We start from the raw sequence: 26,598 nt of genomic DNA, 5'->3' as shown, positions 1-26,598 counted from the left end.
GAATAGTGCCAGAGGACTGGAGGATAGCAAATGTGGTCCCTTTGTTCAAGAAGGGGAGTAGAGATAACCCCGGTAACTATAGGCCGGTGAGCCTAACGTCTGTGGTGGGTAAAGTATTGGAGAGGATTATAAAAGATACGATTTATAATCATCTAGATAGGAATAATATGATTAGGGACAGTCAGCATGGTTTTGTGAAGGGTAGGTCGTGCCTCACAAACCTTATCGAGTTCTTTGAGAAGGTGACTGAACAGGTAGACGAGGGTAGAGCAGTTGATGTGGTGTATATGGATTTCAGTAAAGCGTTTGATAAGGTTCCCCACGGTCGTCTATTGCAGAAAATACGGAGGCTGGGGATTGAGGGTGATTTAGAGATGTGGATCAGAAATTGGCTAGTTGAAAGAAGACAGAGAGTGGTAGTTGATGGGAAATGTTCAGAATGGAGTTCAGTTACGAGTGGCGTACCACAAGGATCTGTTCTGGGGCCGTTGCTGTTTGTCATTTTTATAAATGACCTAGAGGAGGGCGCAGAAGGATGGGTGAGTAAATTTGCAGACGACACTAAAGTCGGTGGAGTTGTAGACAGTGCGGAAGGATGTTGCAGGTTACAGAGGGACATAGATAAGCTGCAGAGCTGGGCTGAGAGGTGGCAAATGGAGTTTAATGTGGAGAAGTGTGAGGTGATTCACTTTGGAAAGAATAACAGAAATGCGGAATATTTGGCTAATGGTAAAATTCTTGGTAGTGTGGATGAGCAGAGGGATCTCGGTGTCCATGTACATAGATCCCTGAAAGTTGCCACCCAGGTTGATAGGGTTGTGAAGAAGGCCTATGGTGTGTTGGCCTTTATTGGTAGAGGGATTGAGTTCCGGAGCCATGAGGTCATGTTGCAGTTGTACAAAACTCTAGTACGGCCGCATTTGGAGTATTGCGTACAGTTCTGGTCGCCTCATTATAGGAAGGACGTGGAAGCTTTGGAACGGGTGCAGAGGAGATTTACCAGGATGTTGCCTGGTATGGAGGGAAAATCTTATGAGGAAAGGCTGATGGACTTGAGGTTGTTTTCGTTAGAGAGAAGAAGGTTAAGAGGTGACTTAATAGAGGCATACAAAATGATCAGAGGGTTAGATAGGGTGGACAGCGAGAGCCTTCTCCCGCGGATGGAGGTGGCTAGCACGAGGGGACATAGCCTTAAATTGAGGGGTAATAGATATAGGACAGAGGTCAGAGGTGGGTTTTTTACGCAAAGAGTGGTGAGGCCGTGGAATGCCCTACCTGCAACAGTAGTGAACATGCCAACATTGAGGGCATTTAAAAATTTATTGGATAAGCATATGGATGATAAGGGCATAGTGTAGGTTAGATGGCCTTTAGATTTTTTCCATGTCGGTGCAACATCGAGGGCCGAAGGGCCTGTACTGCGCTGTATCGTTCTATGTTCTATGTTCTATGATGCTACCCACCATGCCGCAAGACCTCCCCCCAACAGAGTGTGTGGTAAGGATGGTCCCTTTGCACCTGAGAAGCCCATTTGTATTTGTGAACCTTCCAGAGGCATTTTCAGACATAAGTGAAACTTTTGAAGTCACCTGATCCTTGGTAGACACTTGAACATTTTGTGTCCATTTGAAATGTCCATTTTCAAAGAAAAAAAGGTTCTAGAAAATTGCACGTTTGAATGTAGTCCATGTTTAAAGTTATGGATATGACATACCTTCACTAGGCATGGCAATGCAGATACTTAAAATCCTGCACTTCTATACCGCTACCCAATATGTGTGCCAGGAGTTGTTAGATGGAATTATTGCTGTTTCTCACAGTCATAGGTCATGAGGACAAATCAAAAATAAACTGTCAAGCTTGATGAAGAGTTCCAAGGCACAATTTCTCACAGCCTGAAAACACAAATTAGGACAACACACAGCATGGGCGGGATTTTGAGTTCCTGCTGTGGACCCCACCAGTGGGTGGAAGTCATCGCGAGTCTGGTGCCAGTCACTGGTTGAACCTGACCTCAGTGAGGGTGATGTGGGACTACTGTCAGATCACAACAGGAAGGCCCGCATCATCTGCTGATGCCATATTTAAAGGGCAGCCATCCCTAACTCCGAGTAGCGATTTGTCTTTCAGATTTTCTCTGACAGCTGTGTACTTAAATTATTTGCCGGCTGCATAGGTACCCAGCAGGAAAGGGAATAGACAGGCCAGTGAAAAGAGGACATCAGTGCTGTTGGACGTCCTTCTGTGGCATTAGTGGGGCACCTGAGGCTGTCTCTGATGTCACGCCAAATCGCAGAATCGTCCCCACAGTTCAGTGAGTACTCGCTGCATGATCTCCTCCAGGTAGGTCACAAACAGAGATATTTTATTTCCTGCCGATAGTTACAAGAGACCATCTTGGCTGACCAAAGAGACTTGGGCGGAGGTTGGAGTGGCCTACTCTGCACCACAAGAGTGAGTGTGATGTGATTGACAGATGGGGAAAATGTGAAATAAAATGGGCCATGTGCAAGGGCTCGGCTGGGCAGAGATGTGTACACTGTGCCCCTCACCAGCCTCCCTAGTTGCGCTGGATGCAAGTGAATATGTGTGATATGAATGTTTCCTCCCTGTGTCACCCACCTGCCTTGAGAGTGTGAGTTTTGAAGAGACAGAGTGGCATTGTGACATTGCATGTGAACAGGTGGCAGTCTGGAGTTCTCCAAAGCATTGTGTAAAGTCTCACAATCTCCCCTCTCATTCCTGTCGGGCAAAAGGGCCCATGATGATAAAGAGAGGACAAAGACTGGGGGAGGGGGAGCGCCAGACATCCAACTGCTGATTACCGCTCAGGCAGAGACACTCAATCTGGCAGGGGAGCTGAGCAGTTGCTCCCTTTCTGATGCTGAGTTTGGAGTTGTGGGTGTGGAGACTGAGGAACGTTTGCACTTATCCAGTAACTTAGGCACTGCTACAACCACAGTGACGAGTGGACCATGCAGTCTTCACTCAGCAAATGGTGTTTGTGCTTCCATTGCAGGTTCCACTGCGGTAGGAACTCGAGCACCAGCCACTGAACCTGGTAACAGTCCCAACATCTCTGAAGGTGCAGCGTCACATCTTTTTCCTGCAGGCCAGCATGGATGCAGTTACCTTGATGGAGAGACATTTGTGACTCCATTCAGGGTGAAATCTGATGATCAACTCACAAGTATTCAGGTCCAGATAACAGGCTGTGAGAATCCAGGGCTCTGACTGTGTCCTAATCAGATAACAAGTCTCTGATGATGGTCACACTCAACCTGCTGGATTTGCAGAGAAAAACTAGGGAGAATCTAGTGGAGCTGCCGGAGGATTTGAGCAGACATGCCCGGGTGATGGAGGAACCCATCCAGGCTGTGACATCTGCCACGTCTCACGTGGGTGAGCACATGGCTTCCTCCATGGAGAGATTGGGACTAACATGGAAAAGATGATCTAGGAGACCACTCAGTGGATGTCCAGTGTTGGCATCAATCTGCAGAGCATCACTGGTGCCATGCACTTACTACAGTGGCGGGCCAGTGAATGGTTGATGGTGCCATTGGACAACCCTCCAGAAGCATCTCAATCAACAGGAAGCAGGGTGGTGGCATGTTGTCATGGGAGACTGAGAGAGCTGCAGCCTAACACACATGAGGGTTCTGCTCAAGAGCATTGACAACCCCTCTGCCAGTGAGCGAAATCCCACCAACGGCAGCAGCTATAGAGGAGACTCCTGCACTGGTGCACGAGACATGTTGTTGCCGGGGGTTAACCAGGCCTGGGGCTGCCAGGGGACACCCATCATGGTCACGCAAGGCCACATGCATCAATAGTAGCAGCCTGTCCCAATACATCTGCAGATGCTGGGGAAGTACTTTCCACAGCACTCAGAAATATTTTTAAGGGACTGCTTCAACTCTTTAGGATTGCAGTGGTGGTTCGTTTGTTGTATTATGGGATGCTATTTGGGTCACATGAAACTGTTTTAATGCATTCATTGATGGCTTTTTAATGGGGGTCTCTTGATGTTGCCTCCTCAAGACATTTGGAAATACATGAGCATGTGTGCAATGGCATTGTGAGCTTGCTTGCCCTTTGAGAACTGTGATTCTCTATGATAACAATGAAAGGAAAATGTGAAGGGTTTATTGCAAGGACATGTGCCATCCATGACCAGAGAGTGAAAATAGTGAATATGTGAACCTTATTGGGTGTTGAGATATTTGGAACCAGTTATGGATAAGGATCTCTTTTGCCACATGTGCACCCTCCTCATGGCTAGAGCATCAGCGGCATTTGGGTTCTCTGCTACCATTCATGATCAATTGCCACGTCCCTGTCCTCCTCATCATTTAAGGCTTGTGCTTCATCTTCTCCCTCCAGGTTGAGCTTCTCATTCCTTTGCATGGCAAGATTGTGCAGTGTCCAGTACACAATGATGCTCTGCAAAACCTTCACTGGGTCATTCTGCAGAGTGCCCCTCGAACCTTCGCTGCCTCAGGGGGCAGCAGGGTAGCATGGTGGTTAGCATAAATGCTTCACAGCTCCAGGGTCCCAGGTTCGATTCCCGGCTGGGTCACTGTCTGTGTGGAGTCTGCACGTCCTCCCCCTGTTTGCGTGGGTTTCCTCCGGGTGCTCCGGTTTCCTCCCACAGTCCAAAGATGTGCGGGTTAGGTGGATTGGCCATGCTAAATTGCCCGTAGTGTCCTAATAAAAGTAAGGTTAAGGGGGGGGGGGTTGTTGGGTTACGGGTATAGGGTGGATACGTGGGTTTGAGTGGGGTGATCATGGCTCGGCACAACATTGAGGGCCGAAGGGCCTGTTCTGTGCTGTACTGTTCTATGTTCTATGTAACAGAAACAACCTTCACTAAGTTGGCAGTCTGTTCAGCAATGCCACTTGTGCTGAGGTGAGCTTTACACTGCTCTTCTACATCATGAACTAATTACAAAGAAGATAGTCCCTGCCCCCAAGAATCCATCCCTTAATCTACAGCCTCAGAGTTATTGAATTGTTGTACATGGCTGAGTATAAATGGCTGTTCACTTTGCATTTGGTATTCTTGTGAATCTCCTGATGAGATCTAGATGAAACGCTTTGAGATGTGTCTTTTTTCAGCGATACCCAAGCTCCACACTACCAAACGACTATTTCTAATTGTGTTTTTATTTCTTTACTTAGTGAAGAGGAGCTTGTTCGAGTCAACAGCTATATTTCAAAAACTCTCCAGGTTCATTATTGCCGATGTGCACAGCTTCAGAGTAACTCCAGCTGTGATAGAGCCATGAGATTGGTTGGTCATTTCTCAGACTTCTTTCCATATCTTTGAGTGCTTCTTGTACTGCAGACATAAAATGTAAGAGTTAGTGAGTGCCTCCTACAGATATGTGCTCAGTTGCAAGGCTTCCAACTGCAGTGCAGATGCCGAGAAGGGAAAGAAACATAGTGAAGGCACGATGGAACTTAAAGTAAATTTGTTCATTCTGGAATATCTATAAATTAGGAGGAGAATGCTATTAATTGCTGTGAGGGAGACAAGAAAGGGACTGCGTGTGTTTGGAATTAGAATGAGTCACAGAATTATTACTGCATAGAAGGGGACATTTTGGCCCATAATGTCTGTGCCGGCAATTCATTGGAGCAATTTACCGAGCGTCGCTTCCTTGCCTTCTCCTCATGGCCCTGCAAATTCTTCCGTTCCAGGGAACGATCCAATTTCCTCTCAAATACCTTAATTGACCCTGCCTCTGCCATGCTCTCAGGTCAATTTGTGAAATAGTTTCTCCCCAGGATTCCATTGCTTCTTTTACCAATGATTATAAATCTGTGCCCTCTTGTTGTCAATCCATCCACCACTGGTAAACATTTTCCCAAATCTGTTCCATTCAGATCCTTCATGGTTTTGAATACCTCTATGTAATCCCCTCTAACCCTTCTCTTATCCAGTTCTCTAATTCCTTTCCTAAAGTGGGACACCCATAACTGGACACAATACTCCAGGTGAGGCCAAACCAATGCTCAATACAAGTTTAACATAACTTCCTTGCTTTTATACTCCGTGTCCTATAAACCGGAAGATGCAGCATGCTTTATTGATTGCTATCTCAATATGTCCTGCCACCTTTAATGATTTATGCACATATACACCCAGGTCCCTCTGCTCCTACAACTCCACAAACCAGTGCTGCAGCAACTGTCCCCCCGAGGGAGCACATTGGAAGTGCCAACTCGCCCATTCCCGTTCCTCGCGCCTGCCCTCTTTCTCTTCCCTGTTCAGCAGAATTTATCCTGGAGTCAAAAGACAACACAAACTCTCCTAAGCAGCTCTTACTGCTTTCAATAGACCACGGCTGACCTGTTAGCCAAAATGAGTCAATTTTCCATTCTGCCAATTCCCCTGGTGGGAAATGAGATTATAATGAGGCCCAAAATGCCGCTAATAGATGTATAGAAAGTTTGTTTATAATTGTATGGAATTAACATGTCATAAACCGAAAATGTATTTTCTGGATTTGAGGTAAAAGAGAGATGAAGAGAGAACTTGCTTTGATTTACTACAGGCTACAAAGGTGACATCCTCCACCATTGGTGAATGACTATGACAACATGAATATTTTTATCCAATTTAACAGCTGTGAATGCTTTATTGTTTTGTACTTGCTGTTCCTGAGGAGCTACTGGACAACAAACAAACCACTGGCAGGCTGTCATTCTCTAATGCTTTGAATAAAGATCCAAAATTAACAGGCTGGATAATAAAACTAACTACAAAACAAATGTAGGAGTTTCAGTATGTTGAACGTTCCACATTCATTTTCGCTATGCTATTGAATGTCGGATGATTGTATGTGAAATACAAAAAGAGCGGAACTAAGATTCAAATTAGTTGTACTAATACATAAGACACTTGAAAAAGGCCCAAAATAGAGCCATCAAATTTGCAAGAGGCAAAATCAAAGCCAATAGAAGTGGTGTCAATGAAGGGCCAAACATGAGAAAGATTCATATCAATGTTAATAATATGTGTGGAAGAACAAAAAGCCTAATTGTTTCTCTCTGGCAATAAGAGACCAAAATGAATAAAAGCCTGGAAATTACTTTCTGCAATACCTGTGAATGCAAGCATAACACAACACCATGGAAATATATTTCGAACGAGGTCAGCACCTCTTATAAATAAAATAATTACAATAGGTGCTAAGTCTTGATATGCTAATGTTGCATAATGCAATGGAGCTTTCCTCATGCAGGCAAATGGAGAGTATTTCACAGTAATCCTGTGATTTGGAGATAATGGAATGGCTTTGGGAAGCCAGGAGGTCAGTTACTTGCTGCAGAATTCACAGCCCCCAGTCTGCTCTTGTAGCCACAGTATTTGTAGTAATCCACGGGAGGCAGGAGTTCCGTCACCACACCAATATTTATTTACAATAACGATATTACAGGAGCAGCTACAAACAGTGCTGCTAGCAGTCCAGTCAACTTAAGACTGCTCACAAAGCCTACACAGGTGATTATATGGGCCCCCTCAATGAGCGATCATTGAGGGAGCTCATACTCCAATTGGCCAACCAATAAAGCCAATTGGAGATCATTACAGTATTTATGTGGCTGGTCTAGTTAAGTTCCTGGTCAATGATAATCCCCAGCGGTTATCAGGTTTGCCCTGCTTTGCAAACCAGTGCATTATGGGATCACAGGATCCATGTTTTTTGTTAGCTTAGTTGCCGAAGCAAGAAAGAGCAGTTGTGATGTTATACGTGTACTAATTGATCTTGAAAAGCACCAGGAGCAAAAACATAACAACTGGTGGCAAGGATGGGATGGACCCTTGCGGTCAGGCCAACCGAAAAATGAAACTAAAGTAAGGAAACTTTATTTTTTAACCGAACCGCAGTTTGTCTTTGAACTGCATGGCAGAAAAAGGTTGGCAGAGTTAAATAGAGGAGCCTGAAGAGTTGTAACAAAAAGAAACCTGCAGACTTTAGAAATAAAAGGAAACTGTAGACTATAACAAGAAGGGGGAAAACATTCCAGCTGGTCAGAAGATTAAAAAGAACAGCAATCAGAAACGCTGTTATTTTATGTGAAGAAAAACCGGGATATTAAAAAAACCCAGAAATAGCTTGTAAAAATAAATTATTAGAGATGAAAAAACACAGATCTCGTTTGGACCACGGGTCCTCCCAAAGAGTGGGGAACATAGAGAGCGGAAGACCTTGCTGAGCAAAAAGGAAAAAACGTCTCTTGAATCATCCAGAAAATAAGAACAGAAATTGTTGCTGTGCTTTAATCAGCAACAAAATGTTTTTTAAAACATTTTAAATTACAGAGTAGCCACATTGCCTGCAATCACACCAAAACATGGGAAGCAGGGAAACTCATAGCAGTGAAAGCCGACAGCCTCAGTGACAGATTGAAGTAAACAAAATCGGTTGCAGCTCTTAAAGTGGCAAACCATTTACAGTGGCAACCACAAGAAGAAACAAATGGCGATGGACAGGAAATTTAGATGAGACCCATATCGAGAGCAAATCTCAATATAAGTCTGTAGCCAATGAGGACCCCACAGAAGAGGTGACAAAGACCACAGAGTGAGGGCAATGAAGGACCCCGGAGTGAGGGCAATGAAGGACCCCAGAGTGAGGGCAATGAAGGACTCCGGAGTGAGGGCAATGAAGGACTCCGGAGTGAGGGCAATGATGGACCCCGGAGTGAGGGCAATGAAGGACTCCGGAGTGAGGGCATTGATGGACCCCGGAGTGAGGGCAATGGAGGACCCCGGAGTGAGGGCAATGAAAGACTCCGGAGTGAGGGCAATGAAGTACCCCGGAGTGAGGACAATGAAGGACCCCGGAGTGAGGGCAATGAAGGACCCCGGAGTGAGGGCAATGGAGGACCCCGGAGTGAAGGCAATGAAGGACCCCGGAGTGAGGGCAATGAAATATCCTGGAATGAGGGCAATGAAGGACACCAGAGTGAGGGCAATGAAGCACTCCGGAGTGAGGGCAATGAAGGACCCCGGAGTGAGGGCAATGAAGGACCCCGGAGTGAGGGCAATGAAGAATCCCAGAGTGAGGGCAATGAAAGATCCCGGAGTGAGGGCAATGAAGGATCCCAAAGTGAGGGCAATGAAGGACTCCGGAGTGAGGGCAATGAAGGACCCCGGAGTGAGGGCAATGGAAGATCCCGGAGTGAGGGCAATGAAGGACCCCGGAGTGAGGGCAATGAGGGACCCCGGAGTGAGGGCAATGAAAGATCCCGGAGTGAGGGCAATGAAGGATCCCGGAGTGAGGGCAATGAAGGACCCCGGAGTGAGGGCAATGAGGGACCCTGGAGTGGGGGCAGTGCTCCTGACAGCTTGGCAGTGCCAGGGTGGCAGCACTAAGGTACCAGCTGGGTAGTGCCAAGGTTCCGACGTTCATGGGGGAGGGGCAGGGAGCCACCCTGCACTTATTCTGACCACCCTGGGGTCTCCGGTGGCCGGGGAAATCCCCTCGGGTGCCGTTCCGCCTGGTCCAGCTCTGATCGGTGGCCCGATGCAGCATCCCTGGGGAGGCCAAAGAATCGAGGAAGCCGGTGGACACCACACAGGTAGGTCGTAAGTAGGTTTAAGACCTACGTCCGCAAGTGTCATTCAGTCCTACCCATTTGGGGCGGGGTTCCAACTCCGATGTCACGCGGGACTTTGGAGATTCCTGGGAGGTACGGAGCCTGTCGGGAGGCTCGCTGCAAGCCTCTCCCGGCATTCTCCGGTGCGTTGCGCTCAAGTGAGAGCTCAACACGGCCGGAGAATGGCACCCTCAGTTTTAGCAAGCTATCTGTTTTTTTTTGTGCTGAACTCCGTTAACACTGTGAGAGCTACTCAAGAAGTTGTTTCTGGAGTCCAGATTTTTCATGCCCTACCTCATATCTCAATCCCTTATATCTGCTGATCAAGCTTGTATTCATGCAAAAAACCTTCCACTGAATTTGATGCCAGGGCCTAAGTGCATTTAGTGCCAGATTCAAAGAAAGTGAACAAAGAAAGTATTCATTCAAAACATTGAATTTTGAATTGTAACTTTGTCCTTTGCACATTTCCATGGTAAAGATTTTGCTTAGCGTTGGTATTAAACAATTTAAGATTTCTCAAGGGCAATTAGGAGTTGGATATAAATCCTGGCCTTGTCAGTGACAACCACATCCTGTGAATAAATTTTAAAAATGTGTAACAGTAATTTTAAAACCATGATTAACATGTTTAGTTGTGAATAGTTCTGATCTACTGGTAAGGCCATAGAAAAGGTATCCTTAAAGGTTGCTTTGCGTTTGACAAGAATTTTTGTATTAGTAAAGAAGTTGACAGAAAGACATTTGGTTTTATAAACATGACTCATGGGGTAATAAAGTCACAGGAGGCTATTTGGCACATTGAGTATGTGCTGACCTCCTGTAGATCAATTCAGTTAGCTCCATCCCCATATCCATGAAAGTTTAGTATTCTCAACTGACCTAATTTCCTTTTGAAATAATTGACCCACTCTGCTTACACCACTCTCAAGGGCAGCAGACTCCAGGTCATTGCCACTTGCTGCGAGAAAAAGGGGCGCGATTCTCCCAGAGGGGGAGAAATCGTAAGGCTGGCGTCAAATCCGGGCGGGTTTGGCGCCAGCCCCCCCCTCCCCGACCGGGAACCGATTCTGGTCCCCGGTCGGGGCTAGCATGCCGCCGCCGTAAACTCCGGCATCGCGGGCTTAACGAATTTCGTTAAGCCCGCTTGCCAGAGTTTGCGCCGGCTGACGCGTCATATGACGTCAGCCGCGCATGCGCGGATTGGAAGACGCCAACCCGCGCATGTGCGGATGACGTCATCGCGCATTTGCGCGAAACCCGCGCATGCGCGGGCCGGGATGCCCCTCAGCCGCCCCGCGAAGTGATACAGCGGGGCGGCGGAGGGACAAAGAGTGCGCGGGCATCGGACCCGCTGCCCACGATCAGTGGGCACCGATCGCGGGCCCATGGCACCCTTGGCACGGCCGTGGTACTGCCGTGCCAATCGGTGCCATGGTTTTAAAAATCAGCACTTTACGGCCGTTTTTACGAACGGCCAGACCAGGTGTGTTTGCCGTTCGTAAAAACAGCCGTAAAGGGCTGGGAACTCGGCCCATCGGACAGCTGAGAATCGCTGCTGGCCGTAAAAAAACGGCGGCAGCGATTCGTATCGGGAGTCGGGCGTGGGGGGGGGGGGGGGGAGAATAGCGGGAGGGCGTCGGAGGAGCGTGGCCGTAAAATTTTACGAGCCACGCTATTCTCCGCACCGTCATGAGTGCGGAGAATTGCGCCCAAGGTTCTTCCTTTATATATTCCCCCTGTACCCAATTTGCCCAAAACCTTGAATATGTGTCCACTAGTCCTTGTGCTGTCAGTTAATGGAACAGTTTTCCTCATTTTCCTTATCCAAACCTATCAGAATCTTGTACAGCTCTATCATAACTTCTTTCAATTTCCTATGCTCCGGGCAGAACCACCTCGGTTTTTTCAACTGAACCCTGGAAACATCCGGGTCAATCTGCTCTACACTCAGTCGTGGAGACTCACATCCTTCCTAAAGTGTGGTGACCAGAACTGGATGCAATACTCTAGTTGTGACCTAACCAATAGTTTTTAAAGGCTCAGCCTAACCTCTCTGCTATTGTACTCAATGCCTCAAATTCCGAAGCCCAGGATTCGACCTGCTGTAATTAAAGTAAAATATTGTGGATGCTGAATCTGAAAAAGAAACAGAGATACTCAGCAGGCCTGGCAGCACATGTGGTAAGAGAAACAGAGTTCAGGTTTTGAGTTGAAAATGATTCTTCTTCAGAACTGCAACTTCAGAACTCTGTTTGATTGACATTTGCGCCGCATCATTGCATCATTGCAATCGAGACATGCCACCATTTGCTGAATTTGCAATAGTTGAACCTAAAAACTGAGCAACTTGGGCATCTGACTTCCGTTTTAATGGCACCATGTCTGCCCAAATAAACATGGTTGCTATGGGATTCCTCCTCGGCTCAGATCTCACCAACATTTTCATCGGTTTCCATGATAAAATAATTTTCGATGGGATGACCACTAAACATGGGCGGGAATTAATGGCTGCGTTCCGCTTAAGTGAGAGCGTGGCGAGTCCGTTAAATCACGTGAGAGGCCAAAATCGAAAACCACACGGGTACAGGGCGTGGGCTCCGGTGAGCACTGGGCCCCTACTGCGGCCAAGGGTGCATGGGCAGAGTGTGTTGGCTGGTAGGGGGTGTGAGGGGGACAGAGAGGGGGGAAGTAATTAGGGAATGGATGGTCCCAGGTCCCACTAGTTGTCAGTCTCACACCCTCTCCCAATTCCTTACAGATATTACACACAATGGACGATATCTTGGGCCCCACGGAAGCTGGGATCCAAGATATCGTGGTTCTGGATGAGGCCAGGCGGTCAGACGCAGGAGAAAGCAGCGGCAGCAGCGTCGACAGAGACTTGAGGCGACGGCCCATGTGCACGGCCCCGTCCCACATCTTGAGGACCCGGCTTCCCAACAGGCCAGGGAGAGACCCAGAGAGGGAAGACAGCTATGGCCCAAGGTGCTGGTCTTTCGAACAGATGGTGGACAGACAGCATGTGCTGCAGGAGGCTCCGCCTCAACAACGGGATGATGCGGCACCTGTGGCATGACCTTGCGGACGTGGAGCCATGTGGAGGAGGAGAATACCTGCTCCTGGTGTCCATCAAGTTCGCCGCAGTCCTGAACCTCTACGCCGCAGGATCATTCCAGGGCTCGAGCGGGGACTTGTGTGGCATCTCACAAGCTACAGTCTGCAAATGCATCTGTGAAGTCACAGATGTCCTGTTAGCCTGGGCAGCAAACTCTGGACCAGGCCCAGCAAGATGGCCGGGCAGCAGGCTTCTCTGCCATCGACGCGATTACCCAGGTCCAGCTTATCATAGATAATAATAATAGCTTATTGTCACAAGTTCTGGCACCTGTTCGGGGAGGCCGGTACGGGAATTGAACCCGCGCTGCTGATCTTGTTCTGCATTACAAGCCAGCTGGTAAGCCCACTGTGCTAGATGGCAGGCATGTCGCTCACCAGGCCGATTGGAATTTTCTACATCAACAGGAAGTTCCACTCCCTGAACATCCAGCTCGTGTGTGACCATCACATGAAGATTATGCATGTGTGTGCACGCGTCCCAGGGAGCGTGCATGACAGCTACATCCTGGGGCAGTCAGACATCTCTGGCCTCTTTGAGGACCACCCAAGGCCAGCCAGTTAGCTCTTAGGGGATAAGGGGTACCCGCTGAAGACCTGGCTGTTGACACCAGTACGGAGGCCAGTGACCGATGCAGAGACCCGATACAACGAGGCCCATGCTGTCATTGAGCGGTGCATTGGATTCCTCAAGACGCAGTTCCAAAGCCTCGACCGCTCTAGTGGTGCACTGTTGGTGGTTTCATTCCAGGCTTGAGTGGCTGTCTGCATGGAATTTACACATTCTCCTCATGTCTCCATGTGTTTCCTCCGGGTGCTCCAGTTTCCTGTCGCAGTCCAAAGCTGTGCTTTGGTGGATTGGCCATGCTGTATTGCCTCTTAGTATCCCAAGATGGGCAGGTTAGGTGGGGTTATGGGGATAGGACGGGGAGAGTAGGCCTAGGTAGGGTGCTCTTTCGGAGCGTTGGTGCAGGTTCGATGTGCAGAATGGCCTCCTTCTGTACTGTACGGTTTCTATGGGTTCCATGGATTAGGGACCTGAAAGGAGGGCAGGGATTTGTCTTGATGACCTGATCAACATTTTTCCTTCAGCTAACATCTAAGCTTCCAACACCATTTGGCCTACACCATACAATATCTTCTTTAAAATGTGATTACCCTTGTTCCTTCATTCCTTCCTCTGTTAATTCTCATCCCAGGGAGCAATGTTTCTGACAGCTTCCTGTTCAGGGAATTGCCTGCCAGCCTGCCTTGGCCAGCTAAGGTTCTTTTGTTAGTAGTTTGATCGCTGACTTGCAAGGTTTTGTGTTCAAATCTCACTGCAGGAATGGAGCACATAAATCTAGACTGATACTCTACTACACCATCCCGGGGGAGGAATTTACGCTGCCTCAAGGGAGGATTCCCTTCTGATTTGGGTTGTTGTGAGGTCCAGAATGCAATCTAGCAAGAATGAAAATGACAGGCAGTTGTGGGCATCACAGTACAAAAACAGGAAAAAAAGCAGTTACAGGGTGTGACTGTCAGATGCATAACCTGCACGCCTACGCCCGATACCCGGGCATGTGCACGACCCCTTCACCCTGGCACACTCGATGGTTCCGGACTTCTTCTCGGTACATCCCTGGCTGAGGGGTTGGCTCCTGGGGTTAACCGTTGCGGTCATGGCTGATGACGCCTATCCTGAGGCCATAGACCGATGCAGAGTTCCGCTACAATGATGCCCCTGCTGCGACCAGGGGCATGATCAAGCGGAGACAGAAAGCACACAGTGTTAGACAATCGGACGCATGCAGCACAGGGGGTGGGTAGCTGGTGGCCTTCGTCCGCTGCTCTCCGCATCAAGCCAGAGTATCTACAAATCAACCCTCACGTGGCAAATGCAGCAGCAACTTTTATACATTGGCTGGCATGTTTCAACAGGTACATCAGGACGGCCCCGACTACCCCCACAGAGGAACAGAAAATGCAAGTCCTCCACACAAGGGAGAGCCCAGAACTCTACACGCTTATCGAAGACGCGGACGGTTTTGAGGACGCAATGACTTTGTTTAAAGAGCACTACGTCCGCACTGTGAATCAGGTATACGCGCGGCATCTTTTAGCTACCAGACGGCAGATCCCAGCGGAATCACTGGACAATTTTTACCGTGCATTGTTGGTGTTAGGTAGAAACTGTAACTATCCACAAGTCTCAGCCAATGACCACACCAAACTTTTAATACGGGATGCTTTTGTTGCGGGCATGCTTGATGGAACCATCAATTCACTAGACACGTGCTTTAAGAAATGAACAGTGGTTTTAATCTACTTACAACAGAGCCAGCCTGTTCCGCATTGAACTCTCGATGAACTGAACGACTGGCTCTGAGCATTGGTATTTATACAGCAGTCCAGGGGGAGGAGTCGTGGGCGGAGCCAAGGGTGGAGCCCTGTACAAACTCCTAAGCATTCCCAGCGCTACTTCCCCTAGTGGTCGGGCAACGCAACTGTGCTTACAAATGCATGGTCTCATGTTATACAATACAGTGTGAATTACGGAGTTACATTCACCACAATGCTGTCCTCTAATATCCGCCAGCGACTGCTGGAAAACGACAAGCTTGGGCTTAAAGAGGCACGGAAACTTGCACACTCTCTAGATGTAGCCTCCCGCAACGCCCAGGTCTACGTTCCCGACTTTGCGGTACCCGCATGGACAGGGTGGACCCCACCCGCGGACGATTCCAAAGCACCCCTAAATTCCCCACAAGCTTGTGCAGTGCGGCAGCCAGGAAAACCCGGGGGGGTGGGGCAATGCTATTTATGCGGGCAAAACAAACACCCCCGGCAACGCTGCCCGGCCCGATATGCAATCTGCAAGGGCTACGGGAAGAAGGGGCACCTCGTGGCAGTATGCCAGGCCCTGTTGGCCGCCGCTGTCTCCACTGGCGAACCGGGCCCGCTAATGTTCCTCTCCTCACAGGCCATGTGCGATTCATGGGGGCAGCCATCTTGGATGACGTCTCAGGACCCCGACTTGGCTGGCCGTGTATCGCCCGACGAGATCTCTCAGCTTCTGCCACAACTTGCCTCAGTGACACTGAACCAGTCTCGGCCCCGATGTTTTCAACCGCGACGATGTCGGTACTTATCAACGGGCACAAGACATCCTGCTTGATCGACTCTGGGAGCACGGAGAGCTTCATCCATCCCAATACGATAAGACACTGCTCCCTCGCTGTACCCGATTAAACAAAAGATCTCCCTGGCCTATGGGTCCCACTGTGTGGAGATCCGCGGGGAATGCATAGCCAACTTCATGGTCCAGGGCGTGGAGTTCAATAACTTCCGACTCTACATCCTCACCCATCTCTGCGCTGCCACACTCCTGGGACTGGACTTCCAGTGTAATCTGCAAAGTTTAACATTCAAATTCGGCGACACCATACCCCCCTCACTGTCTGCGGTTTCACGACCCTCAAGGTCGACCTGCCTTTCCTGTTTACAAACCTTACCCCCGATTGCAAACCCGTCACCACCAGGAGCAGACGGTACAGTGCCCAGGACCGGACCTTCATTAGGTCGGAAGTCCAGCGGTTACTGAAGGAAGGCATTATCGAGGCCAGCAACAGCCCCTGGAGAGCTCAAGTGGTGGTTGTAAAGAGTGGGGAGAAATATAGGATGGTCATAGATTATAGTCACACCATCAACAGGTATACGCAGCTCGACGCGTACCCTCTCCCCCGCATATCTGAAATGGTCAACCAGATAGCACCGCACAATGTTTTCTCCACAGTGGACATTAAATCAGCCTACCACCAGTTCCCCATTTGCCCGGACGACCACAAGTACACTGCATTCAAAGCAGTTGGGCGGCCGTACCACTTTCTAAAGGTTTCCTTTGGTGTCACAAATGGAGTCTCAGTCTTCCAACGGGAGATGGACCGAATGGTTGACCAGTACAGACTGCGGGCCACGTTCCCATACCTCAACAATGTCACCATCTGTGGCCACGACCAGCAGGACCATGACACCAACCTCCGCAAATTCCTCCATACCGCAAAAATCCTTAACTTAACCTACAACAAGGACAAATACATGTTTAGCACCGATCGCCTAGCCATCCTCGGCTATGTAGTGCATGATGTAGTCATCAGCCCAGATCCTGAATGCATGCGCCCCCTCCCCCACTGCCCCAAGGCCCTGAAACATTGCCTGGGCTTCTTTTCTTATTACGACCAGTGGGTTCCCAATTATGCAGACAAGGCCCGCCCACTAATCCAGTCCACGGTTTTTTCCCTACCGGCAGAGGCCCGCTAGGCTTTCAGTCGCGTCAAAGCAGACATCGCCAGGGCGACGATGCACGCAATCGATGAGTCCCTCCCTTTCCAGGTCGAGAGTGACGCATCAGATGTAGCTCTGGCTGCCCCTCTCAATCAGGCGGGCAGACCCGTGGCCTTTTCACGCACCCTCCACGCCTCAGAAATCCGCCGTTCCTCCGTCGAGAAGGAGGCCCAAGCCATCGTCGAAGCTGTGCGGCATTGGAGGCATTACATAGCTGGCTGGAGATTCACTCTCCTCACTGACCAACAGTCGGTAGCCTTTATGTTTGACAATGCACAGCGGGGCAAAATTAAGAATAAGATCTCACGGTGGAAGATTGAGCTCTCCACCTATAATTACGAGATCTTTTATCGTACCGGGAAGTTCAACGAGCCTCCTGATGCCCAGTCCCGCGGCACTTGTGCCAGGCCATCACAACCTCTGCCACTCGGGGGTCACCCGGTTCTTCCACTTTTTAAAAAACCCACAATCTGCCCTACTCCATCGAGGAGGTCAGGGCCGTAACCAGAAACTGCCAAATCTGCGTGGAGTGCAAGCCGCACTTCTACAGGCCAGAGAAAGTGCATCTGGTGAATGCTTTCCGCCCCTTTGATCGCCTCAGCGTGGATTTCAAAGGGCCCCTTCCCTCCACCAACCGCAAAACGTATTTCTTAAACATGATTGATGAGTACTCCCGGTTCCCTTTCGCCATCCCCTGTCCCGACATGACGGCTGCCGCCGTCATTAAAGCACTCCACAGCATCTTTACCCTGTTTGGTTTCCCCGCCTACATCCATAGTGATAGGGGGGTTCTCCTTCATGAGTGACGAGCTGCGTCAATTCCTGCTCAGCAAGGGCATTGCCTCCAGCAGAACGACCAGTTACAACCCCCGGGGAAACGGGCAGGTAGAGAGGGAGAATGGGACGGTATGGAAGGCCGTCCGACTGGCCCTACGGTTCAAGAAACTCCCAGTGTCCCGATGGCAGGAGGTCCTCCCCGATGCACTGCATCCGATCATTATTGTGCACTACTGCCAACGAAACACCTCATGAACGTCTCCTTGCCTTCCCTAGGAATTCCTCCTCGGGGACCTTGCTCCCAACATGGCTGGCAGCCCCCTGACCCGTCCTACTCCATAAACACGTACGGGCCCACAAGTCGGACCCACTGGTCGAGAGGGTACATCTCCTCCATGCTAACCCCCAGTACGCCTATGTGGCGCACCCCAACAGCTGACAAGACACGGTCTCCCTCCGGGATCTGGCCCATGCTGGATTCCCACCCTCAACCCCCCCCCCCCCCCCCCCCCCACCAACCCCAATCATTTTTCCACCGGTGAACACCACCGCAGCCCCCTTCCCAGGAGGATCCGTCCTCCCACTGGCCCCATCCGGATGCGATGAAGCTGAAGACGACAAGCTCCCAGAGCCACGGATGCCCGAGCCGATGCCAGCATCACCGCCAGGACTGCGACGATCGCAGAGGACGACCAGGGCCCCGACCAGCTGATAGTCTCATTGTAAAATGAACTTGTAAATAATTGTCTGTAAATATGTGTATTGCATGTAAAGGCACCGAAGGGTACTGCTATAACCTCTACCACTGTAAAAGCAAGGCCACCAGCCCCGCCAGACTTTTTAATTAACAGGGGGTGAATGTGGTAGGCTATATTAGGGGTATCGCCGTACCTAGGTGGGATGTACCTTATACTGTAGTATGAGTGGTAGAACCTGCCTGCTGGTTCCGCCCAGCAGGCGGAGCATAAGAGTCTGTGTTTCACCCACAGCAGTCATTCTGTACCGGAGCTGCTGGGCTAACTACTTGTTCATTAAAGCCTTCAATTGGACTACAATCTCGCTTCAGTAGTGATTGATCGTGCATCAGGGCTTTGTGCAGTTTTTATGGCACTGCTGTCCGCTCCTGGGAGTGGGGCTCAAGGCGCTCATGGCATCTGCCACCTGTGACCAGGCCTGGTGCACAGCGGCTGGTGGCAACATCCTTCCCACCCACGTCGTCCAGCAGTGTCTCCAGCTCAGCACCCACCCCCACCCCCCCACCCCGACTATGGCGGCACAGGACACAGTCCGCAGCCACCACGCACAGTTTACGAAAACTCAGACCACACACGACCCGCCCGGTCATGAACTTGGCCATCGGGGTGGAGCATCGGGGGAGGGCCTCAAAGCGACGGGCTCTAGGATGACGCTGGTTTGAAGGGGGCGGAGCATTCAAAAAACAGCGCTCGACCCCAATTCGGTCGCAAACGGGGATTCTCCGCCCAATAGGCGGGCACAAATTCTTCCTCTTGCCTTCAAAACCATGGAACAATATATTCTCCTCATTCTTTATATTTGATTCCAATGGTCATCCATTAAAAATAATTGGTATAATTTTGACGTATTTCACTTTTTTTTCAGTCTCTTTGAATTTGATGCATGATGTTACTTGGCACTTAGCTGGCTTTCTGCTTGAGCAATTTGAAACTGATGCCACTGCTCTGCTCTCTACATAGTGCAATGTCGTTTCCTGCTTCAAATTTTTATCCAACCTTTTTATAAAAGATGCATGGGTGTCTATCTGAGCTGTCTCCTGTGCAAAGCATTCCATGATTCAACAACTCCTTGTGTTAAGGAATTGCTGTTAAGCTCTATCTTCACCCTCTTCGTGACTATTTTAAATTGAATGCTCCTCACCGTCAACCCCTCAGCCTCAAGAAGATGTTTATCACTTCAATAAAATCATTTATAATTTGAGAAACCTTTTAAAGCTCCTCTGAGGCTTTCCTGTTCATGAAGAAATAGTCTCAGTACATCAAGTTTCCGCTCATGACAATAGTTTCCCATCATTTATCTGACAAATCTATAACGTATACCTTTTATGACATTTATGTGACTCCTATTATGGGCACTCAAAATTGCACATGGTGTTTGAATTGTGGTCTAACAAATGTTTTGTATGACTTAAATTCTCTTATATTCTATGCCCTTATTTATAAACTCAAATGTTTTTTTCCACAGGTATGGTTTTATTTATTTACACCAGCACATTTAAGGAAAAATAGGCAGGATTTGGGGTTTTGGTCAAGCCATCAACCAACATCATGGTCAGACGTGGGTCCTGAACCTATACTTTGTTGGGAACAGGCACCTGGCAGAGATTTCGCCCAAACTGGCCACTTAGTGGAAAGAGGATATGCACTGCCCAATTAAAGAGAGTGGAGCAACTCTCAAGGCTGACAAATCAAATAGTTCCATTACAGAGGGTCGGCAGCCTACAGTCCAAGTCAAGGAGGGAGGGAGAGGCCACCTCCATCTTGTGACATTCTCTCAGCGCATTTAAAATAATGCTCATGCATTTGCTTTGTTTGGCCCCTTCTTCCGCACTGTAACCAATCACTGTTTGTCGATGTACCATTTGTCAATGTACTCTGTTGATTATTCTTTTTTGTCTGCTATGTACGTACTGTGTATGTTCCCTCGGCCGCAGAAAAATACTTTTTACTCTAATTTGGTACATGTGACAATAAATCAAATCAGATCAAAATCAGAAATTAAATAATGGCCACAGCAGCCAGGCCACCATTCTGGACGTGGAGCCCCTCCATCCTCAATCCCATCTCTTCAAAAATGACTTGGGAATGCATGGTTTTTGCAAACTGGCATACAAGCCAGGGGCATGAAATTACTCCTCCACCACCCTCAACACGTCACCCTTTTCCCACGCCACTTTCCCATGCAATCACAGAAGGTGTAACACCTGCCCCTTTACCTCCTCCCTGCTCACCATCCCAGGGCTTACCCTGTGCCAGTTTACTCAAACAGGCACCTGAATGTGGTGACTAGGGGCTTTTCACAGTAACCTCATACTTGTGACAATAAAAAGTTATTATTAAACACCCTTTTCATGTGAGGCAGCACTTCACGTGAACCTTCTTCAATATGGCCTTGCTGCTCCCAGTGAGGTCTACTCTACATTTCTTTTTATAAATTTAGATTACCCAATTATTTTTTCCAATTAAGGAGCAATTTAGAATGGCCAATCCACCTATGCTGCGCATCTTTGGGTTGTGGGGGCGAAACCCACGCAGACACGGGGAGAATGTGCAAACTCCACATAGACAGTGACCCAGAGCCGGGATCGAACCTGGGACCTCAGCGCCATGAGGCAGCTGTGCTAACCACTAGGCCACCGTGCTGCCCCGGTCTACTCTACATTGGAGAGATTAAATGCAGACTGGGTGACCACTTTGCAGAACACCTCCGGTCCGTCCGCAAGCAGGGCCCAAACTTTCCTGGTGCTTGCCATTTAAACTCACCATCCTGCTCTCACATCCACATGTCCATCCTTGGCCTGCTGCAATGTTCCAGTGAAGCCCAGTGCAAACTGGAGGAAGGAGGAACAGCACCTCATATTCCAATTAGGCACATTACGGCCTTTCGGACTTTACATTGAGTTTAACAACTTCAGACTGTGAACTCTCTCCTCCACCTTTACCCCATTTTTATTTCTATCAATTTATTTTTATTTTCATTTCTTCCATTGATCTGTTTTCCCTCACCATTGTTCCCCTCCCCTCCCCCCACTCCACTTGGACCAATTGTTCCGAGTTGCCCTTTGATACACTGCTAAACTTTGTTCTACCATTCACACATTTCAATCTCTTGATGCGCCACTATCAGCACCCTTCATAACCTTAATTACACCATTAACATTCCTTTTGTCTTCTGTCCTCGACATCTTTGTCGATCTCCACCTATCGCTGGGCCCCTATCCAGCCCCACCGCTCTACGCCCCCCCACCACAGTATAAATCTGGCCCCATTTCCAGTTCACTCTAGCTTTGAGTCATTCAGATTTGAAATGTTAGCTCCCTTTTCTATCCACAGATGCTGTCAGACCTGTTGAGATTGTCCAGTATTTTTGTCTTGTGTTGTGCATGAAATTACACAACCACCAACTTCTGTCCTCATCCCCATACGGGGCAAAAATTCTGCTGTTTGTATTTTCATTCCATGAGGATCTAGTTCATTGTTTTGTTTTTTGTTTGCCCCGAATATATATAATCTCATACTTTGCCTGAACCCTTACTGCTGCCTCCCCATCTGGCTATACCTAACAACACCTGTCCTACCAGAGTGCCCTGGTACCATCCTTACCACTGAATTTCACTGCGGTCTGTCCACAAATCTTACTCTGCTCTTTTCAGCACTTCATTATTATTCATCCATCTCTCCTTTAATTCCTGATTCCTTCCTTCCTAACCAAGCCTCATGCCAGATTTCTCACTGAGATTTGTCACTCTCTGCTCTCTCATTCATTTTACTCTCTCATCTAAATTAATGTCCTCCCTTAACATTAACTACATAAACTCCTGTCCATATTCACAGCCACCCCATCAACCTTGCCATATCTTGGATGCTCTCTATTTCCACTATCTCAGTCAGAACATCAGGTCACCTGAGGAAGGAGCAGTGCTCCGAAAGCTAGTGATTCGAAACAAACCTGTTGGACTTTAACCTGGTGTTGTAAGACTTCCTACTCTGCCCATCCCAGTCCAACCCGGCATCTCCACAACATGTCCACCATCTCAGTCACAGATAAGGCCATATCTGATTCCCTTCTTGTACACATCATCACTCATATCCCCTTTCAAAAATTTCTCCTAGATTACTGACAAGAGCATTATAAAATCCCCAACTTCTTTTGGCACAATACCTTTGTAGTTATCCATCTGTTCAACTATGTCCTTATCTAATCGATGACCTTGTTACCAGTAAAATATTCACTCACTTGCACTCTAGTCACTTCCCCTTGTACAGCCTCAATCCCCATTCCTTTAAGTCCAAGAGGCACAGACTTGAAGGTCTATTGTGTGCAAAAAACTTGTTGAGCCATCTATTGCCAGGTATGGTTGGATCACATAAACCGTTATGATTGTGTATCCTTTGCCAAAAGTGCTCATTGATTCAGGATTATGCTGGTATTGCCCAAGTTCACTTGCTCCTCCAGCAACCAGTTACACAAATATCTTTCCTTTGGCCTCTCCACCCTCACCTTCACCCACAAACAGGAGACACTTCTGGGGTGCTATGTCACTCAGGTTCAGGTAATCAATCTGGGAGTAGCACGGTGACACAGTGCTCAGTGCTGCTGCCTCACAGCGTGAGGGATCCGGGTTCAATTCCGGCCTTGAGCAACTGTCTGTGTGGAGTCTGCACGTTCTCCCCGTGTCTGCATGAGTTTCCTCCGGGTGCTCTGGTTTTCTCCCACAGTCCAAGGATGTGCAGGTTAGGTGGATTAGCCATGCTAAATTGCCCCTTAGTGCCCAAAATAAAAGGTTAGGTGGGTTACGAGGTTACAGGGATAGGCCGGGTAGTAGGCCTAGCTAGGGTGCTCTGTCAGGGGGTCAGTGCAGACTCAATGGGTCGAATGGCCTCCTTATACGCTGTAAGAATTCTATGATTCTATGAATCCATTCAACTGCCTCTGCTGCATCTGCCCACCAAGCCAAGCTTTCCCAAGTCTACTCCTTGTCCGAGGTTTGACCTTGCATCCTTCCTTAGCTTTCCTCTATCTTTCTCCATGGCCTTTTCAAACTCATCTTGTCTTTGAGATCCACCTGCTGATGACATTCAGCTCCACCTCACTGAAGCGGGGGAGTTGTCGTATTCAACATCTGACTCCTGACTTCTGCCTTTTGTGGGAAATTCCCTGAGGGCCATTCTCTGTGTGGGCCCGGTAACTGGACCCAGTGTTTTTGTGGTGGCTGTTGGCTGGGTCAGATACAACCCACCTGGCTGGCGGCAGTAGAGGCTTCATGGGTTTTAATCTTGTCGAAACGTCTATGACGTGACACTTTATCACATGTAGGAGACAAGTAGGGTGGCTGACTAAAGAGCTGGTTAAAGAGATAGGATTTTGAATTAGAGTTGTAGAATAGCACACAAGGAGGGGTTCATCATGTTTGTGCCATCTGTCTGTAAGAACAAATCTGTAAATCCCACTCCCTACCTTTTCCTGAAGATTTGCAAACAAGTTCTCTTTAGACAATCATCCATTCTCTTTTAAAAGCTATGATTACCCCAAGGACCGATCATCTCATTGTGTGTGGGGGGTAACTTGAGGCTGATAACACTGGGCCAATGAGAAAACAACATCATTGCAAGTGCAGCATGCAGATCCGACAGAAGGATGCGCGGGAGACTCAGGGCTGCAGTCGGAAAATGGAATAGCCTGGTCAGCGATTAATGTGAGTTACAGAATAGGACGCTTCGACCACCCAATCATACCTGCCTCTCAAAAAACCATGCAACCGTATCGTGAGTTTACATCAGGAGATATTTGTATCAGTATTTTGCATTGATATTGATTTATATGTCAATGGATTTGAGTTAATAAAGGTGTTGCTTGTAACCTAAGTAAAGTGTGCAGTGTGCATTGTGTCATTGATGTCCAGAATAGACTTCTGAACCACAAGCGTTAAGTAGCTGTTTCAGGGAAGGGGACAGCTTAACGAAGCTTACAGGACGCTAAGCTTGAGATATAGAAGCATGGAGTAAAGCAAAGAAATTCTGATGAACCTTTATAAAACACTTATTCAGCCTCAACTGATGCATTGTGTACAATTCTGGGCACCACACTTTAGCAAGGATGTGAATATGTTGGCGATGTTGCAGAATTGATTTACAAGAATAGTTCTCGGGTTGAGGGACTTTAGTTAAGTGGACAGATTGGGGAAGATGGAGTTCTTCTTGAAGAGAAGAGAAGATTGAGAAGAGAAGTCGTACAGTAGAATAGTTTGACGGAATTGATGGGGAGAAACTGTTTCTATTGGCAGGCGGGTTGTGAAACAGAAAACATAGGCACGATCCAACGGCCACCCTGTGGCTGAAAAACAGCTCACCACGGGGCAGCATGGCCAGGAGACCGCGCTTCCGGGATCTACCCGGCTCGCAACTTTGCGATGTGAACACCGCCCCTTGTGGGCAGGATCATCTTTTAGCAAATCAGCATATGAGAAAGAGACAGTTCGTCTCACTTTAATATGCAGTTTCCCGATGTACCCAGGGCGTTGGGATCCCCTTTGCCTCGGAGACCTTGGGAGAGGGACGTTCAGCACTGGTCTCCACAAACGCGGAGCAGACAGAACGGCACTTGTGCGGGCCTCCCAGGGGATGAGAGGCCCCAGGTGCATGCCCTTTGGGTAGGGTGGTATCCTGGCACTACTGGTGCCACCCTGGCACTGCCATCCTGTTATCCTGGCAGTGCCACCTGCTTGCCATCCAGGCAGTGCCAAGGTGTTCAGGAGCATGGCCAGCTGACAGGAACACTGCCAGGGTGCCAGATTGGTGGTGGCAAGCTGGCATTTTTTGTGTGCTGGCGATCGGGCCAGGGTGCCCTCTGTGAGTGTTGGGGGGAGACCCTCCCATAGTGCTTTGGTACTTGGGGGGATGGGGGGGTCACAGCGGGGGCTTTGGAGATCAGGATGCCATTTTTAATGAGGAGGTCCGGCGAGCGGAGCGAGTGGCATTTTATAGCGATTTGTTCTCAGCACTGCACGTGTTCGCTATGACACTTCGTTCCCTTTTAGTTGAATCATGCCCGTCAATTTAAGGTGATTGGCAAAGGAGACAAAGGCGACATAAGGAAAGACTTCTTTATGTAATGAGTGGTTAGGATCTGAAGTGCACTGCCTGAAATTGTGGAGGAGGCAATTGTAATTGAGGCTTTCAAAAGAGTATAGGATAATTATTGAACGATAAATCGTTTGCAAAGCTTCAGGGAACAGGGGGGGAGTGGGACGAGCTGAGTTGTTGTTGCAGGCAGATGACACGAACGTGATGAACCCTTTGTCTGCTGTTATATAATTCTATAATTCCAAATCCTCCAGCTCTTAGTCAGCCATCCTACTTGTCTTTTATATATTATAGTCCTCAGGACGCAACATTAAGTTCAACAACTTTAGACTGTCACCCTTGTTCCTCCATCTTAAACCCCCCCCTTTTTTAAAATATTTTTTTCAAATTAGATTTGTTCCCATGTTGTATAATGATAAACACAACAATTAACAGAAGAATTGATGCAAAATAGGTCAGACAGAACAGGAGTTATTGCCAGCATAAGTACAAGTAAAACACTACAGAATAGATTCAGGACAGGTCAGTTGAGGAACCAGAGCCCTTAGCTTAAATTCCGATCAATCCCAACAACCAGGTACCACAGCGAGCGGGGAAAAGAAGGCTAGATCATATCAATACATAGGGATAACAAAACAGGTCACACACCCCAAAGTATAGCAATTCAGACTAATAACTTGAAATGGATTAAACTGAGTTGAACTAAAATGAATGTGTCAGGGAAAGCCGAGCAAAAGCAAATAAGCCAAAGTGGAGACTGGTCAGAGTTCTCCAGCCATTGGGAATGTCGGGCGGAATTCTCCCACCCCCTGCAGGGTCGGGAAATCGCCCGGGGACGGCGTAAATCCCGCCCCCGCCGTGGCCGGAATTCTCCGCCACCCGGGAATCGGCGGGAGCGGGAATCACGCCCCGCCGATCGGCGTGC

The sequence above is a fragment of the Scyliorhinus canicula genome, chromosome 5 (genome assembly GCF_902713615.1).
Source record: "Scyliorhinus canicula chromosome 5, sScyCan1.1, whole genome shotgun sequence".
Taxonomy (NCBI): domain Eukaryota; kingdom Metazoa; phylum Chordata; class Chondrichthyes; order Carcharhiniformes; family Scyliorhinidae; genus Scyliorhinus; species Scyliorhinus canicula.
Note: the sequence above shows the minus strand (reverse complement) of the source record.